This window comes from Ursus maritimus, unplaced genomic scaffold (genome assembly GCF_017311325.1).
Source record: "Ursus maritimus isolate PB19 unplaced genomic scaffold, ASM1731132v1 scaffold_2, whole genome shotgun sequence".
Classification (NCBI taxonomy): Eukaryota; Metazoa; Chordata; class Mammalia; order Carnivora; family Ursidae; genus Ursus; species Ursus maritimus.
The window spans coordinates 90,488,916-90,506,176 of record NW_024424452.1 but is presented as its reverse complement, the minus strand read 5'-3'; the positions used below and the strand labels follow the sequence as shown (position 1 = coordinate 90,506,176).

Genomic DNA, 17,261 nt, shown 5'->3' with positions numbered 1-17,261 from the left:
GGGGGGGGGTTGGGGGTAAAGATAAAGCAAGATTGGCCATGAGAGTTGCCAGTGGCAGGTAGCAGATAGGGATGTCAGGGCTCATACCATTCCCTACAGTTTTGCATGTGCTCAAAATTTTCCATATTAAAAAGTTAGGGTTTTTTTTTTTTCTTAAAAAGAAGTATTTCTTAAATGGCACTTTATAAAGTAATCTGGTAAAACCGAAAACAGTGCCCACTTTGCAGAAATACGTTACAGAAAAAAGGCATCAGAATTCTCCCTCGATGCAAACCCCTCTTGTCCTTCCAAAATGAAGCTTGCATTTAGCTACATCGAATTGACAGTAATCATTTTCCATTCCATGTTTAAAACATGGCAAGAAAAATTCCTTTTGTAGGTAAAGCTGACAAGTTGGAGAAAATGCAAAGAACAATCAGGCTGAGGATAAGGGACTCTTCCCTGCGCGCAACGTGCTCAATCAACTCCATCAGAACACCTGACTCCGCCTGACTTCTCTGAGGAGCTTTCTCTGTCTGTTCACGCCAGGAATGCTTTGTCCTCAGAGACTCCACCCTTTGAGAGACCGTAGAATCTGCAACTCTCCAAATCCAGTTCTTTTCGCGGTCAGGGTCTACACCCTCGGTGATGTGCGTCCTGGAATGTCGCAGCTAATCATAGATAGGAAGCAGAATGGGAGAGTCCTGCCAGTGTCAGACACTAAGAAGGCAATAATGAGCACCTCCATTTTTAAAGCAGATACAATGACAGAGGCATTCTGCAAAGCAGGATCTCCAGTGGCCCTAGGAGATGGCTCTTCCGNNCCCCCATTTTAAGACTAGGGCACCAAGGCAGGATAAGTTACGACCTTGCCCGAGATCACACAGTTACTAATGACACTATCTGACCCTCTGCGCTTACTGAATGCTAAAACCATGCTAAGAACACCCCGAAAGGGGGTAGGAAACGACCTGGTGATATAAAAAGAACAATGACAATAGCAAACAACCACATTCTATAAGGAAGGCTTCGACATGCCATCTGCAGGCGCTCTTTGCTCACCCAGAGTGGACTCTATTCAGAGATGGTGGAAAAGTATCCCGAGCCCTAGGAGGTTCTTTGCAGAGGGCATGGCAGCAGAATCAGGGCCCTGCCCCGTCACAGCATCCCATACCTCCACCCCCCGACCCAGTGCCTCTTACCTCGACAACTTTCCTTCTAGGGTTCCAGTCTGTGCTGCAGGGAGGGATAATCCTGGCCCATCACATACAACCTCTTCAAAAACCAACTTGAAAAACACAATCACAAGAGCAGCCGAAGAGGTTTTCCAGCCTGTTCATATGACTCACTCATCAAAACAAAAGAAACTCGCTGAAGGTAAACATACCTCCAACTTGCTTCACGCTCCTCTGGGATGTGCACCCTGAAGGGACAAAGCTGATCAAGAGAGGGGCTCTTCGCGAGAGGCTGTTACCAGTGACCTCCCTTGTTAGCAAAGTTTTCCACACCTCCCTCTCCCGCTTCCTTCCTGCCCATGCCTGAGTTCCCTCAACTTCCCTCACATGTCCAGGGCTTTCGGATGGGAGGACTCACCCGTGTCACTTCCTATCCGAACAGAAGCAGCAGCCACGCCTCTCCGCCAACCGTCTCTGCGAGTGGGTGGGTGCCCGCAGCGCCCAGCTTCCCTGGGTACATCGCCACGTTCCCTGGTTTCTCTAGCCCCACCAGTGAACCTCGCCCAGACGTGGAATGATTTCCCTGAATAAGCCACTTACAGGCCGCAGAACCACAGCTCCGCATTTCTTCACTTTCTGCCTCACTGTCTGCATTTGTGCTCTGGGGTGGTAAGTGCCCGCCACCCAGAGCTGTTGGATTACACCCGTCAGTGATCCATCAAGAGCTGGCACCGTGCCTGGCACACGGTGAGCGCTATTCACTTGTCCACAGTCACTGTCCTTATTGTTCCTGTCATTGAATCCTGCAGGAAGCCCAAGGAAATACCGACTGCCAAGTGTCACAAGTGTAAGAACGGGTCTCCAACAAGCCAGTGGTTATCGAATGTTGAAAGGTAAGGCTATTTCTCCCAAGGAGACAAAAAATGAATGCAAAACAAGCAACTACAGGTCTCGGGGACTGGGAACCATGACAGGATACTCTGTGGGTTTCAGATACTGTGACCACTTCAGGGAGTCAGGCATCCAAGCAAGCGGGTTCTCAAGCGCTACAATGCAATCCCTGCTCCAGAGCCAAGAAGTTGAATCAGAAGGGAGAAAGAATGGAAACAGGTATGAACTAGCGTCAGCTGTTACACAGTTGCATAATCCCAACTGATGTAACCAAGTGTTAATTACTAATGGGAGAAAACAAAGCTTCTAAACAGAGATGGTCATGCTGTAGGCTGGCATCTACATAATAGGCAGACGACATGCACACATGCACACACACGCACAGGAAGCCCATCATAATCGTCCTTTCTTCCCTCTGTCCCCTGCCTATGAGACACACACACAAGTGGCTACTTGGAAAAAACTTATGTTGTACTAGCAGCTCTCAGGGACATTACAAAGAAAAGGCACCTGCTTCTGGCAGAGTAACGTTGCTGTTATAAAAACAATTTGTCAGCATACTAACATTCCTCTTACCATCAGTGACTCAAAACTGAAGGTGCCCAGCTGCCTGCATCAGTGTTGAGCAAGCCCCGCCTCTAGAGACAAGATGCCACCTGCAGGGATGGCTCCCCCCCCCCCCCCCCCCCGCCCCGGGAGCAGCCCTGAAGGGTGTGGGCACAGGAAGAAACAGGAGGGCAAATGTCAAGTGCTTCAGCTCTCAAGCTGGACTCTTAGCTCTTAAAAACTGAGAAACTTAAAACATGTACGATTTCGAACAAATTCATATCTGATCAATACAGCAAACACGACACGGAGTAAACCTAATTCGAGAGGCTCCCTTTGCTCTCCTGACTTATACCTACGCTTCAGAATGCGAAGGATTTCAAATCTCCCTGGAAATAAACCCTGTCTACTGAAATCTTTGTATATAAGCAAACACATCCCTGGGAAAATAAATGCATATCTATTCTTCAACTAGATTGTGCGAGGCCAGGAACCAACAATGCTTTTATACAGCTTTTAGAACCCCAAATCCCTCTGCACTATAATTAATGCATACTCTAACTCAGCAATGCCACTTTGGGGAAACAAAAAGCAATGAATCTTGAGGATTATGTATAAGGATGGTGCAGTAGGGGTGCCTGGGTGGCGCAGTCGTTGGGCGTCTGCCTTCGGCTCAGGGAGCGATCCTGGCGTTCCGGGATCAAGTCCCGCATCGGGCTCCTCTGCTGGGAGCCTGCTTCTTCCTCTCCCACTCCCCTGCTTGTGTTCCCTCTCTCACTGGCTGTCTATCTCTGTCGGATAAATAAAAATAAAAAATCTTAAAAAAAAAAAAAAAAGGATGGTGCAGTAAACGTCGTCTGTACTGGAAGGTGGGGGACTAAAAACAACCTGAATGTCTATACTAGAATTGTGACCGAATTAACCCTGGCAGAGGCACATTATTTAGGGTATTATGCAATTATCAAAACTTAAAGTGGAATCTATGCACTCAGAGCAACACCCATGAAAAATTCTATACCTATTGGCTTGTTGCAAAAGTTGCAGGGTAATACACAAGGCAAAAACAAAGCAAAGCTAGTCATCTTGTATGTGTTTATGCTCACACAATCTTGGAGAAAGGTGTGGAATATGTCCATCCTCAGAGGGATAAAAGGGGAAACAGAACATCTACTTTGTCTTTATACAATCTTTGGAGTATTAATGTTGTGTTAAACCCAAAAAACCCCTTATGTTAAATACTGCCTCTCCTGGGGCGCCTGCGTGGCTCAGTCGATTAAGTGTCTGCCTTTGGCTCAGGTCCTGATCTCAAGCCCAGAGTCCAGTTCCCTGCTTAATGGGGAGTCCGCTTCTCCCTCTGCCTCTGCCCCTCTGCCCCCACTCCCCGCCCCCCGTGCACATTCTCTCTCTCTCTCAAATACATAAATAAAATCTTTAAAAATAAATACATAAATAAATAAATACTACCTTTTCTAAATGCTAGATATAAAAAACTGGGGAGAAGTGTTCCTTCAGGAGTAATATCCTATCAGCCATCATTTAACACATCAGCTATAACAACATCTGTGTGATTACAACGTGCCAGAATTGAGCTAGACGGTTACAGGCACTGTATTATCTGACCCTCATAATCCCAGCTTACAGACAAGAAAACTGAGACTACGTAACCTGGCCAAAGTTCCAAAGCTAGCAGGTGGCAGACGCTGGCTCCGAAGCTCAGTCTTCACAACTAGATTATACATCCGGTAAAGTGCACATTGACCATATATGCCCCCTTCACAAATAACAATACTTAGAACACTATCTCATTAACCACATGGCTTTCAGCACCCTATAAATCATACCTTGACAAAGAGCAAAAGCAAAAATAAAAAAAAATCATTTGGGATCAAACATTCCTTTTCAAAACTGGAATTAAAAACCACTTAAATCCTGGACTTCCATGAGTTTTCATTCTTTTAAATTATCAGGCCTAGACAGACCATTCTTTTTCTACTTTAAACAAAATTCTTAATCATCTTTAATTCTTCCTGACTACAAGTTCACTATAAAAAAAACAACAACAGAAAATTACAGAAAACTATGAGGGAAAAACAAAAATCACCCAAAATGTCACCACCCAAACAGGATCAATTTCAAACTTTTGCATTCTTTATCCCATTCCTTAAGTATATTTTAGATTTGTTGACATAGCTGGAATTGTACTGCCTCGTCTAATACTTTCTATTATTTTCCCTTATTGTTTCTGAAAAACTTACTGAAAGTAAGTTACGTAAAACTTACACATGTTTTTCAAAAACAAGTTAAACTGTTGCATAATATTCTACAGTACAGATCAACATTTATTTATTGTTGAAATGTTGGGTTGGTTCTGATTTTTTGCTACGGTTCGAAACGATCTTCCTATACCTCCGATTCTTTCTTTAGGGTAGATTCCTATTTTTCTTTTTTTTTTAAGATTTTATTTATTTATTTGTTTGTTTGAGAGAAGAGAGAGAGAGACAGAGCACAAGCAGGGGGAGGGCTGAGGGAGAAGCAGACTCCCCGCTGAGCAAGGAGCCTGACTCAGGGCTGGATCCCAGGACCAGGACATCACGACCTAAGCCAAAAACCGACTGAGCCACCCAGGCACCCCTTTAGGGTGATTTTTTTTTTTTTTTTAATTTGACAGAGAGAGAGACAGCCAGCAAGAGAGGGAACACAAGCAGGGGGAGTGGGAGAGGAAGAAGCAGGCTCCCAGCGGAGGAGCCTGATGTGGGGCTCGATCCCAGGACTCTGGGATCGCGCCCTGAGCCGAAGGCAGATGCTTAACAACTGAGCCACCCAGGCGCCCCCCTTTAGGGTGATTCTTAAGGAAGAGAGTTATTAAGTCAAAAGCTGTATGTTTTTAGAAGGGTCTTACCGCATACTCCTAAACGGATTCCCAAAGGACTGTCAAATGCCGAAGCTATGATAAATTGCTATGATTTCCTTTTCATTACCTGCAAAATGATTGAAATAATGTGTTTTCTCAAGGACTTCCATGAAAAACTGCATAATGTGGAACAGAAAGGAATCAAACTTGGGAGTCAAAAGCACCGAGATCAGGTTACAGCTTTCTTTTTTTCTTACTGGGTTACCTTAAGCATGGCGGCTCAACGAGGCAGGAAAGCTTTTGTAAAGGACAATTTCAACCCAAAAAGGATATAACAAAGTCCTAAAATGAGAGCAGGTCTGGGCAGCAGAACGTCTCCCCAAATCCAGCCTGCAATAAATAGGATCCCTTCTCTGAGGAGAGTTTTTGAGAAATACAACGTGGTGTCCTCCATCAGGTGGTAACCATGGAGATTACTTGGCCTGCACATCAAATGACTGTACTTCCTTATATTTATATATCATTTCCTCAAAAACTATTATTCACTCAGCACAGACTACTGATTGTGGGAAATCCCAAAGAACAAGTAAGACACCCTCTCTGCCTACCAAGTAGTAGGAAATGCTAGGTAAGGATAAAAACAGAGCGGCACATAGGCTGGGCGGCTGGGAAGAGATGAGCCCAGACACAAGCAAGGATGAGCAAGAAACTAGGACGGGATGAAAAATGCACACCCACCACCTGGATGGAGACGGCTCTCCGGTTCGGGACAATCTACAGAAGGTAGGAGGGCAGATGGCAAAGGCACATGGCTCAAGAAGAAAAAAGAAGAGCATCCAGGGTGGAGAGAATCTGACGAGTATGTCGAAGCTCATTTTATTCTATATAAATGCAGTATTTGAAGCAAGAGCCATGGGGAGCCCACACAAATTCAGCATAAGGCAAGAATAAAAACCAAAATATTCTCTTCCTCTTACGAGTACATATGATTTTTTAAAATTGTTCCATTGAGGCCAACACTGGAGCCATAGTCCTTGGTCCTCAAGAGCACAACTGCACGAAACTCAGCCTGGTAAATGAGGATTCTGATCTAGCAACTAAGATAGGCAAGTAATGATGACTGGAGATTTCATTCTACTGCCTATGCCTGGACCCTCTCAAGGGAGGGTGAACTGATTTGGAAAAAAAAAAAAATAATAATGTCATGGTGGGGAATCCCTTCTATTCTAACTTTTAGAAACACATCAAAGAGGGGCAACTTGGGTGGCTCAGTCGGTGAGTGTCCAACTCTTGGTTTTGGCACATGGGTTATGAAATCAAGTCCCATGTCAGCTCCCATGCTTAGCACAGAGTCTGCTTGAGATTCTCTGTCTCTGCCCCTCCCTCCCACTCACGCACACACTCTCAAATAAATAAAATCTATTAAAAAGAAAGAAAAGAAACACATCAAAGCAAAATTATTCAGGGTACCTGGGTGGCTCAGTCGGTTAAGCATCTGCCTTTGGCTCAGATCATGATCCCAAGGTCCTAGGATGGAGTCCTGCCTCAGGCTCCCTGCTCTGTGAGGAGCCTTTCTCTCTCTGCCTTTGCCCCTCTCTCTGTCTCTCATGAATAAATAAATAAAATCTTAAAAAAAAAAAAAAAAAAAAGCAAAATTCCTCAAGATGGCCATAACTCGATGGCTCATTCCAGTAACAATCTTCCAACCATCCTGAAATCTCTTCTTCGTAAAATAAAATGATATCTCTACTGATAATTTTATCTATTTCCTCCTTGAAGTCTTTCCATCCTGAAGAGGGCAACTGGGAACCATCATCTCCACAACACATTGTGATATATTTAACACTCTTATTATACCACTTACTGCCTCAGATTCTCCAACATAAATATTCCCACCTTGCTTGCCTTCTCTTTTGAGGTACTAGTTCATTGCCCTATAATCATCTCTGTGGTTCCCTATTCACTCTAAATCCTTCTTGTTTTCTCTTCATTGCAGAACTAAAATGTGGCAAGTTATCTCTACAAACTAACTCATGGGGATGGGCTTATTTCAGAAAACACAGAGCACACATGTTGGATTTGCCCATGAAACTTTTACTTGAACAAAAATCACTCACTAGAGAAGACACCAAAAGAAAATCTAACCATGCTCTCATTTGTGTCCGATAATGAAGAAGAATGTGACAAAGGAAAAAGAAAGTATGAAGTGGGTCTGGAATACCTAGGCTTAATTCCTTGCTCCACCTGGTTACTTGAATCCAGTCAACAATTAGAAAGTTAAAGCAAGAAGGTGGGAGATAACAGGGTTTGCAAAACAAAGATGTTCCCCCGGTTGAAAAATCACTTCAGATCATGGACAGCAACACAACACAAATGATACAAGCTCCATGTTTGAAGAAACAAGGGAGATTTCAGAAACCTCACATCAAAAAAAATAAAAAATACAAATACAGACGGGAAAAACCTGGGAGAGTAAGCTAGATGGGTCTTCTGGAAGCTTAACTTTGAGAGGCACAAGGTACCAGGTGTTGGTTTTTGTTTTTGTGAGGTGGGTACGTCATTTTGGTTTTGTGAAGTGTGTAGGTTGTGAGTAGGGAAGGATTTGAAAGTAGGGGAATTGTTTGAATGTCTTTACTCCTCCCAGTCCAGATGGTACAGGAAGTCAGAGGGCTCCAGGAGGAAAGAAAGAGGGGGCAGGGTGAAATATTCTGACAAGTCCGGCTCACGTGGAAAGTTGTGTAAGAGGAGCTCCTTAAAGCAGTTAGAGGTATGTGGGAAGACTTAGATGTTTAAAGAAAACCAAGCAAATGCAAACGTGAAGCATTTACAAACTCAAGAAAAAACAAAAATGTGTCCAAGAAAAAAAAACCCAATCTAAACACCACACTTGGCTAAGCTGTAAACATTACTTGCATATTTAAACTGAACAGAAAGCACTGAATTGGATCTAACCAGAGTATTAGTGCAATGATTCTGGAATGATGGTGGCAAGGAAGATGGGGTATAAATGAGCTAAGGTCCTTCCCTGCTGCTGCTGCCACCACCACCATCATCCTGGCTAACATTACGGAGCACTTAGCAGGCTTTACAGTTCTCATCCTGTGCCCTTGGAAATGGACCTTGGGTCTTTCCCGGGAGTCGGCCACAAAACAGAAGGCATCATGAAGCCTCCCAGACTGAGAAAGGAGGGATGTGTCTCTAGCAAGGAAAGCCCCCTTTGAATGTCCTGCGGTCGCCTTTGGAATTCTTCCAGCAAGGACAGGAGGAACATCCCACCCAACTTCAGGAAGTCTATGGTAACTGCCAGAAGCAAGCCTGCATTAGACAAGAACAGATGACTGAAGAAGGGCCAGGGGACACTGAGCTGGGAAAAGTCGACCTGAAGAGAAATCTAAAATACAACTGACCTTGCCCTCCACTCCACAACCCAAAAAATACAGAAGGTTAATCACAACACAAGCACAGACAGCTTTTGTACTGAGCCTAACCCCATGAAGAGCAGGGCTGAAGACATCCAGTCTTTTAGATGTACACAGTGATTCCCTGAGCACAGACATCCACAGACGCGGGAACCATTAAAACTGGTATTACTGGGGCGCCTGGGTGGCACAGCGGTTGAGCGTCTGCCTTCGGCTCAGGGCGTGATCCCGGCGTTGTGGGATCGAGCCCCACATCAGGCTCCCCCGCTGTGAGCCTGCTTCTTCCTCTCCCACTCCCCCTGCTTGTGTTCCCTCTCTCGCTGGCTGTCTCTATCTCTGTCGAATAAATAAATAAAATCTTTAAAAAAAAAAATACAAACTGGTATTACTGAGAGGGTCGATGTTATGGTCACTAAATGTTTGTGACCAAAGCCATGCCTTAATTTTACCAGAAATTCAAAAATTTTGAATTTAAATTAAATTAAATCAAAATTATCCTGGTATTTATTCTTTTAATTTCAGCTTTATTGGAGTATAACTGCATATAAAATTGTAAGATATTTAAAGTGAATACCATGATTTGAAATATATATTATGAAAAGATTCATATATTGTATATTAATTATATACATATATATTAATATATATATATAATGACTATGACTCCAATGACTATGGCTCTGGTGTTGGCTTCAAAGGAATTTAAATTCATGTATATTGTATATATTAATGATATTCTGCGTTATATATTGTGAAAAGATTCCAGAATCGTCTCACTAATACTCTGGTTAGACTCAGTTCACTGCTTTCTGTTCAGTATAAATATGCAAGTAATGTTTATAGCTTAGCCAAGAGTGGTGTTTAGATTGGGTTTTCTTTCTTGGACACATTTTTTATATTAAAATCAAAATTTTGGATCTTGATTTTTTTTTTGAAATTATAGTTGCCATTTCTGGAGCATCTCCTCCATACGAAACTCTATGTTCTAGTACTCACGTCATCAACCCTGTGGTAGGCATTATACCCATTTTACAGATAAGTCAACTGAAGCTTACAGGGTTTAACTCACCTAAGAAACATACTAGCTAGCGATGGAATTCACAGTCTCACTTAGGCTACATAGTCTCTCATCTTCCATAATATCTTAAAAGAGCCTTTATTATGACTTTTTTACAGAGTCTGGAGGGTGACAGGGAAGTCAATCTCTGCTGATGGAATTCTAACTTAGAGCTCGTGACCTACTGACAGTGTTGTATACAACTAGTTAACCATGTTAGAAAAATAGACTCTTTGAGCACCTAGGGTTAGGACAATGGGAACGAAGTTGCCAGACGGCCCCAGGGTCAGAAGAAAAAGCAAGAATTGAGATTAGAAGGAGTAAAGAGGGAGGCGCCCCAGTCTTCACCCACATGGGCCTGGTGTTGGCTCTCGACATATGCCTGGCATTTACCATATTGTTCCTCTGTTTCAAAGACAAAAACAACTTCCCATAGATCCTCACGTTCCACCCAAAAGTGAACAGAGGCCCATCTTGATACTGCAGTGTTAAAAAAATAAACCCAGGGGTGCCTGGGTGGCTCAGTCGTTAAGCGTCTGCCTTCGGCTCAGGGCGTGATCCCAGGGTTCTGGGATCGAGCCCCACATCAGGCTCCTCCGCTGGGAAGCCTGCTTCTTCCTCTCCCACTCCCCCTGCTTGTGTTCCCTCTCTCGCTGGCTGTCTCTGTCGAATGAATAAATAAAATCTTTAAAAAAATAAATAAATAAACCCAAATGTGGGAAAGTTCTCAGATATTTACATGACAAACTGGCACAGTTTTAACTTTGGCCCTTCTCAGGAAATCTGGAAAAGCTGACCCACTGTCACCCAGAGGCAAAAACCTTCTACCTATTTGTATTAATTTGTACATTTTGGTCCAATTCTCCAAAGCATCTTTTCATTCTACCAACAGAATAATAAATACCAGATAAACATGTAAGATGATGAATGTGTTAATTAACTAGACTGGGGGCAGGGGGGTGGGAATCTTTTCACAATATACGTGCATCTCAAATCACGGCATTCACTTTCAATATCTTACAATTTTATATGCAGTTACACTCCAATAAAGCTGAAATTTTTTTAAGAATTAAAAGAATAAATACCAGGAAAAAAAACAATGTCCTTGTCTAGTTTCATGGGTAAGTGCGGATATGAACACAAACTTCACCACACATGCTCCTTGCAAGCCAATTCCAGCATGAAAACAAACTCAAGTCAAGCCACTGATCCGTGGGTAGTTCACACAGGACTAGAGAAAGGAAAGGAAAGGAAGGAGGAGGCAGGGAACAACTTACTGAGTCTTGAAAACTAGCCAGACTAGTATTAAGGAAAGTGAATCAAAGACTCCCAAATCCAATTATAAGAGCAATAAGGGAAAAGAGCGTCATCAACCTCTGCTTGCAAATGATGTATGAAAAGGTCTGAAAGCATCTTGTTGCAAGGTAACATGCTCACGGTGACTGAAACCTAAGCCCACGGGGTGAAGGGAGCTCCTCCCTAACAGGCTCCGGAAGGGGAGGCAGATGCTGCCAGTAGGACCTTTTGGCCCCAGAAATGGATGCATCTGAGAGGGGGTGGGGGAAGGCATTACCGGATGGCTTTGCTGGTCTGCCACACCTCCCATCATCCCCGCATGGAAGCAAGAGCAAACAGAATCGGAACGGAGCTGGGGCCTAAAGTCCATGCCCTAAATAAAGCACTGTAGCCCCTGGATGCAAAGACCTTGCCCTTACAGCGCGACGCTCCTGAAGGATACACGTAGAGGAAACCATGGGGCGTATAAGCCAACCTTTTAAACAGAAGAGGATTTCCACCCAAACTTGAAGTTTGTACTGACCCCAGGCCAGCCTCCTACGTAGGATCCAAGAAAAGGAACTGAAAGTCCAATCGGTTTTCCCTGGTTAGATGAAGATTCTATTTCAGGACAATGGCCTAACCCACACTTTTAAAAGAAATTCATTACTGCAAGTATTTATCAATGACCTACTCTGGGCCAGCCACTAGCCTAGACGGTAGGGATAAAACTAGTTAAGAAGAGACACAGCCGTGTTGTCCTCCCAGAGCTCACCTACTGTAAGCCACCTTAAATGTCTCTCAAACAACCGTCTGTCTACACAGGTGCACCAAGGAACTGAAATGAAGCAGAACGGGATTACTGCTGAGCATATAAAAACCACGGAATAACACATTGGCACAAGTCTTCTCTTTTCTCTTCTTTCTCTCTTTTCGTCCTTGAACTATCCAATACCGGAACATTAAGGAATACAACCAACTTGCACTCACTCCACTCATTTCTTCAGAGCAATTACCAGGTGTCAGACAGCGTAGACACAAAGAGTATAACACGGGTCTTGTCTTCAGAAGCTTGTAAAGTAATGCGGGCAATGAAGAATCAGAGGGCAAATGGCATTCTCGGGAAAGAGCTTTGACAGCTGTGTTTTTAAAAGTTTTTTGCAAAACTGACACCAAGTAATATTATCGCCTTTTTCTCCTTACAAATGTCCCTATAACAAGCACAGACCTCAGAAAAGGCTCTTGACCTCTCTGCTATGTTGAAATGCACTTCATCCGAATGAGTTTGCTGCCACTTCTCCAGAAATGAAATTCACTTGACCCTCCCACAATGGCAATCAAAGACATCAGAATGTTCCCCAGTCTACACCGTGGCTAAAGCAGTTCCTAAAGACTAAATACAGTAGTGTGAGGAAGGTCCTTCAAGGACCTTGTCTACCGGAATGATGCGGAGGAGGAGGAAGAGGACGCCGACGGGGACAATGGTGATCAATACCTGCATCTTCAATGTACTGAGCATTTAGTATGCGTCAAGCAGTGTGAGGATTACAGCCCTACGAGAGAGGCAGATTATTTATCCCCACTGTACAGATGAAGAAACTGAGGACTGGAGAGATTTGGCTCAAGAACGCAAAGCCAGGATGTGGCAGAGCCAAGCCCCAACGTGCACCCACCGTACCACAGCCTCGCTCAGCCACCTTTTCTTGCGTGCACCGAACTCCTGCCTTGGTACCATCTTCGTCCTCCACGCCGTCACGTGCGATGCCCTCTGAGAGACCCTACCTTCCAGTCGGCGTCCAGCTGAGCTCCTACCTGTCTTTCAGAACTCATTCGGAGTCACCTTTCCAGGAAACCTGTGTGGACGCCCCCTCTGAAGTCTGACGCCTCCTGTCTGGATCCGCTCCGCGCTGGGCACAGACCCCCTCTCCCACAGCACTCTGCCATCACGGCCATTGGGTCAGAAGCCGCTCAAGGCCCTGGGCCACTTCATATTCAACTCCGCAGCTCCACAGCCCAGTGAGGGCACGTACGCAGGGTCTCCGGGACCAGAAATCCCTGAGTTCAAGTCCTGACTCCATTTCTTACCGACCTGACCAATTAACTTACGTCTCTAAGCCTCGGCGTCTCATCTATAAAATGAAGGCTGTCCAGTGGCACCGAGCACAAAAGGCTGTTCCAAGGCTTAGCTCAGTAGGTGGCATGCGGTAGGCGTCCAATGCCAGCTATCAGTAGTGAAGCACAGGTCCAAACCCAGCCCTCTAACAACGAACTTTGCCCTCCAGAGTCGGCTTCTCCCTCCCCCCCAATCTCAAGGCTCTGAGCAAATATAAAGCCACTCTTCTCATGATGTGGTTGGGGGGTATGAAGGCTCATTTCCACAACCGATCCAGGTCCCTTCCAGACCTAAACGTTTAAAGAACATTTAGGTTAGGGCGCCTAGGTGGCTCGGTGAGTTGGGCGGCGGGCTCTTGGTTTTGGCTCAGGTCATGACCTCAGGGTCCCAGGATCGAGCCTCATGTTGGACTCCCCACTCACTGGGGAGTCTGCTTGTCCCTCTGCCCCTCCTCCTGCACGGCCCCTCCCTCTCTCTCTCTCTCTCTCTCTCAAATAAATAAATAAATAAATAAAATCTGAAAAATAAAGATCATTTAGGTTTTTCCATAAAACTTTGAGGGGGGGAAAATGTCTTCAAATAACCTTGAATGTAACCTTTTCTCCCAAGACAAACATTTCTGTGGGAACTGATAACCTAGCTCCGAATACAGCAGCCACTTGTGTGACACTGACCTGTGACACAGCACTATCAGTAATCCTATCTTGTGCACCGCCAGGTCATAGTCTAAAATCCTAGCCATTTTACGCCATATTCATCAAAACGTCCTTGGCTGTACATTAGACAACAGAAGTGTTTCCCAGTCTGTATATACACATGACAGCACCATGAACGATGGCAGAATTACCAGTTATATTAATGCTACTTTAAAAAATATAATTTACTTCATATGGTGTAACTCCATATTCGGTGGCTTAGGAATGGTTTATTTTTAAAATTACATTTTCCTTAACAGGTTTTTGAAATCTACAGATCTCATTATAATAATTATGTAGGACTAGCAACGGCCTAGGAAAAAACTCTAAAATCAAGCCTCCCCTGACGTGCTTTCATGGCGCCACAATGTCACATTATTTCATCAATGAAACGGCCAGCGAAGAGCTCTGCAGAGGCTGCCCAGAGCCCGTTGCTGGAATATTCCAACTTGCATTCACCGGTCTTGTTACAAGCCCAGCTGTGCCCCCCTCCAGGCTTGTCATGAAAACTTCGCAACTTAGAAAGCTGGTTTTGGAAAGAGCCCAGAGACTGAGGGGGGGACACCAGGATGTCCCCCCGAGTTTAGTTCATCTGTGTAACAGAGCAAACTTGCATCATTTCCCTTTCATGTTTCATTTTTCTTTTATGTGCCTGCCTCCAAAAGAGGCTCATTCACTACACTAGCACCTCGTCTAAAAACCCAGAACGTTACGGGAGAACTTGACCTTTTTACACAAGTTTAATCTATTCAGAGGCACAGTGGGATCAGTGAGGAGGATACAGGCTCATATGTTGGCCCACGCCAGACTCACTTTATATTCATATGGTCACCTATATGTGACCAGGAGCTGCTCAAACCTGAAATAGGGGCAGAGTGATTATACACCAGGAGGACGTTTTACAGAACACAGTCTTGTTGGCATCTCTCGGAGGAAACAACAACTTCTCAACTTGAGTGGTGCTCAATCTACATAGAGACAACTAGGTAAATTGTTGGGACCACCCAGCCAGTGTCTGCTCCCCCATCCCTACTGCCTTTCTTTTCCTCCCGTCTCCCCCTTACCACTTCCTCCCCTTGCACGTGATGTCAGTAGTCCTGTGGGCCCTACTGATGGGCTAGCATCCCCCAACATTACAGAGGTGGGAGATTCCTGCTACACAGACATATGCTTTAATGCTTTCTGGTCAAAACAGAAGCGAGCCCTGCATACACTTCTCTTTACCCACTGAGTTAACCAACTTCTATGGCATGCTCTGTTGTGTGTCATTGGTAGGTAACATGAAGAAGTCAGAGCTGCTCTTTTTTTCTGAAAGTGGAAAGAAAAGATGCTAGGAAACTGCCCATACAGCGGAAGTTCTTGCATGAGCGAGGCAGACAGAACAAAAGCTAACAAAGTACTTGGGGGTCTAAAGGAAGCGTGGCCTCTCATGACATTTCTAACACCAAGAGTCACCACTGCATTATTGAATGGAAGAGCAGGAACGAGGGAGGGGGTTCTGTTCCTTGACAAGATTCAAGGAAAAGAGGGAGGGAAGTATAATTAGCAACAGTGACCCCAAGTCATCTTCACCCCAAGTGAACTTAAGGGAAAGAGATGCTTGCAAGATGTGGAATTTCTCTGGGCCGACTCATGAAGCTAAACAAGCCTTGGAGAGGACTTCGTAATTCTCTTTGGATCAAGTATCAACTGTCTGAGACCTGGGACCAGCCGTTATGGTGAGATGTATTCTCTCTTCTTAGTCTCACCCTGGAAACGGGAGAAGATGCATTCAGTTACTCCCTAAGGTGAGAAAAAAATCTGAAGACATTATAATAGTTAGTATAATAGTTAAGAGCGTGGGCTTTGAAGAGAGTCCTGAGCTTGGATACTAGGCTTGAGTTTTAACTAACTGTAAAATCTCGGGCAAACTACTTAACCTCTCTGAGCCTCAGTTTCTTCATCTGTCAGACGAAAATTTAAAAAGTCCTTGAACGACATGGGTGTGAACTGCACAGTTCCGCTCACATGTGGAGTTTTCACAATATGATACCATAAATGTATTTCTTCCTCTTTAACATTTTCTTTTCTCTGGCTTCCTTTATTTTAAGAATACAGTATATAATACGTATAACCTACAAACCATGTGTTAATAGGCTGCTTACGTTATCAGGAAGGCTTCTGGTCAACAGCAGGCTATTAATAGTTAAGTTTGGGGGCAGTCAAAAGTCATACACGGATTTTCAACTGCGTGTGGGGGGGGGAAGGAGGTCACCTACATTGCTCAGGGACTGACTGTAACAGTCACTACACATTACGGGGTTACTGGAAGGATTAAATGAGGTAATGGGTATAAAGCAATTACCAGAGTATCTGGCCACAATGAAATACCTAACAAGTTATCTATTAATCTAGCTATTATAATTAGAGGAAAGGTGGTAAAAAAAAAAAATTTAACGCTCATAAAGTAAAAAAAATTTGAAAGGGAATACTAAGAACTAAAATTAATCTGATTTTCCAAAAAGCAAATTAAAGGTGACAAATAAGAACCAAACGGTCAAAACAAACCTGCAGTGTCTCAAGGGAGTCCAAATAAGAAAGAATGTGCCATTAATCTGCTTCAGGAAAAACTGCCTTTGGACAAGACTGCAGTTTGTCAAATTCAGATGGGGCAGGGGAAAAAAGCTTTTCGAAATAGTCACTATTTGCTATTTTGATATATTTTTCACACCCACAGATAAGCAACACTGCATGTTTCTTTTCTAAACATAAAAATAAAACTCTCCCGGCATTCTTGGTCCTGAGCTTATGATGTACTCAGTAACTTTCCATTTTACTTTGGCGCTCACAGATTGAAAAAAGTACTTCAGTTCTTACCAAAATATTTATGCTCTGAAGTATTTATTGCTTCTACATAACTAGATCCCAGTGTACGGATGAGAAAGGTATCCAAGAGGAAATGTGGACTAATGGCGGGCAAAGTGTTCTGGAGCATAAGGTCAAACCACGGAACACACTTTGTAACCGTAACAGGACAGGGCTGGAAACAGTGCGAGGCTCAGCCCAGCCCCTCAAGGCAAGGAATTCTCGCTCCGGTGAACACGGACCAACCACATGCATGACCAGCACCAACACACTGGAACCCCTCGGGGAAAAGGAGTTACTATTACCTGCCCAGCTCCCAAAACTTCAAATAGATTAGCAAATCATTGGTTTTGTTTCTTTTTTTTTTTTTTAAGCAACACCTTTATTTTCAAATAAAACATTACAGATAAAAAGCA

General features: G+C 44.0%; 1 protein-coding gene across 2 annotated transcripts in view; it reads right to left on the bottom strand.

Moving 5' to 3' along the window:
* Nucleotides 1-17,261, bottom strand: part of PTPN14 (protein tyrosine phosphatase non-receptor type 14) — a 166,003-nt gene that overhangs the window by 106,688 nt on the left and 42,054 nt on the right. The window contains exon 1 of one of the 2 annotated variants that reach the window (XM_008701150.2): nt 1,182-1,736. The exons of the other annotated variant lie outside the window; for it this stretch is intronic. The gene's annotated coding sequence lies outside the window, so the exon portion shown is untranslated. Of the gene's footprint in view, nt 1-1,181; nt 1,737-17,261 lie in introns of those variants that run through there. 2 annotated transcript variants of the gene reach the window in all.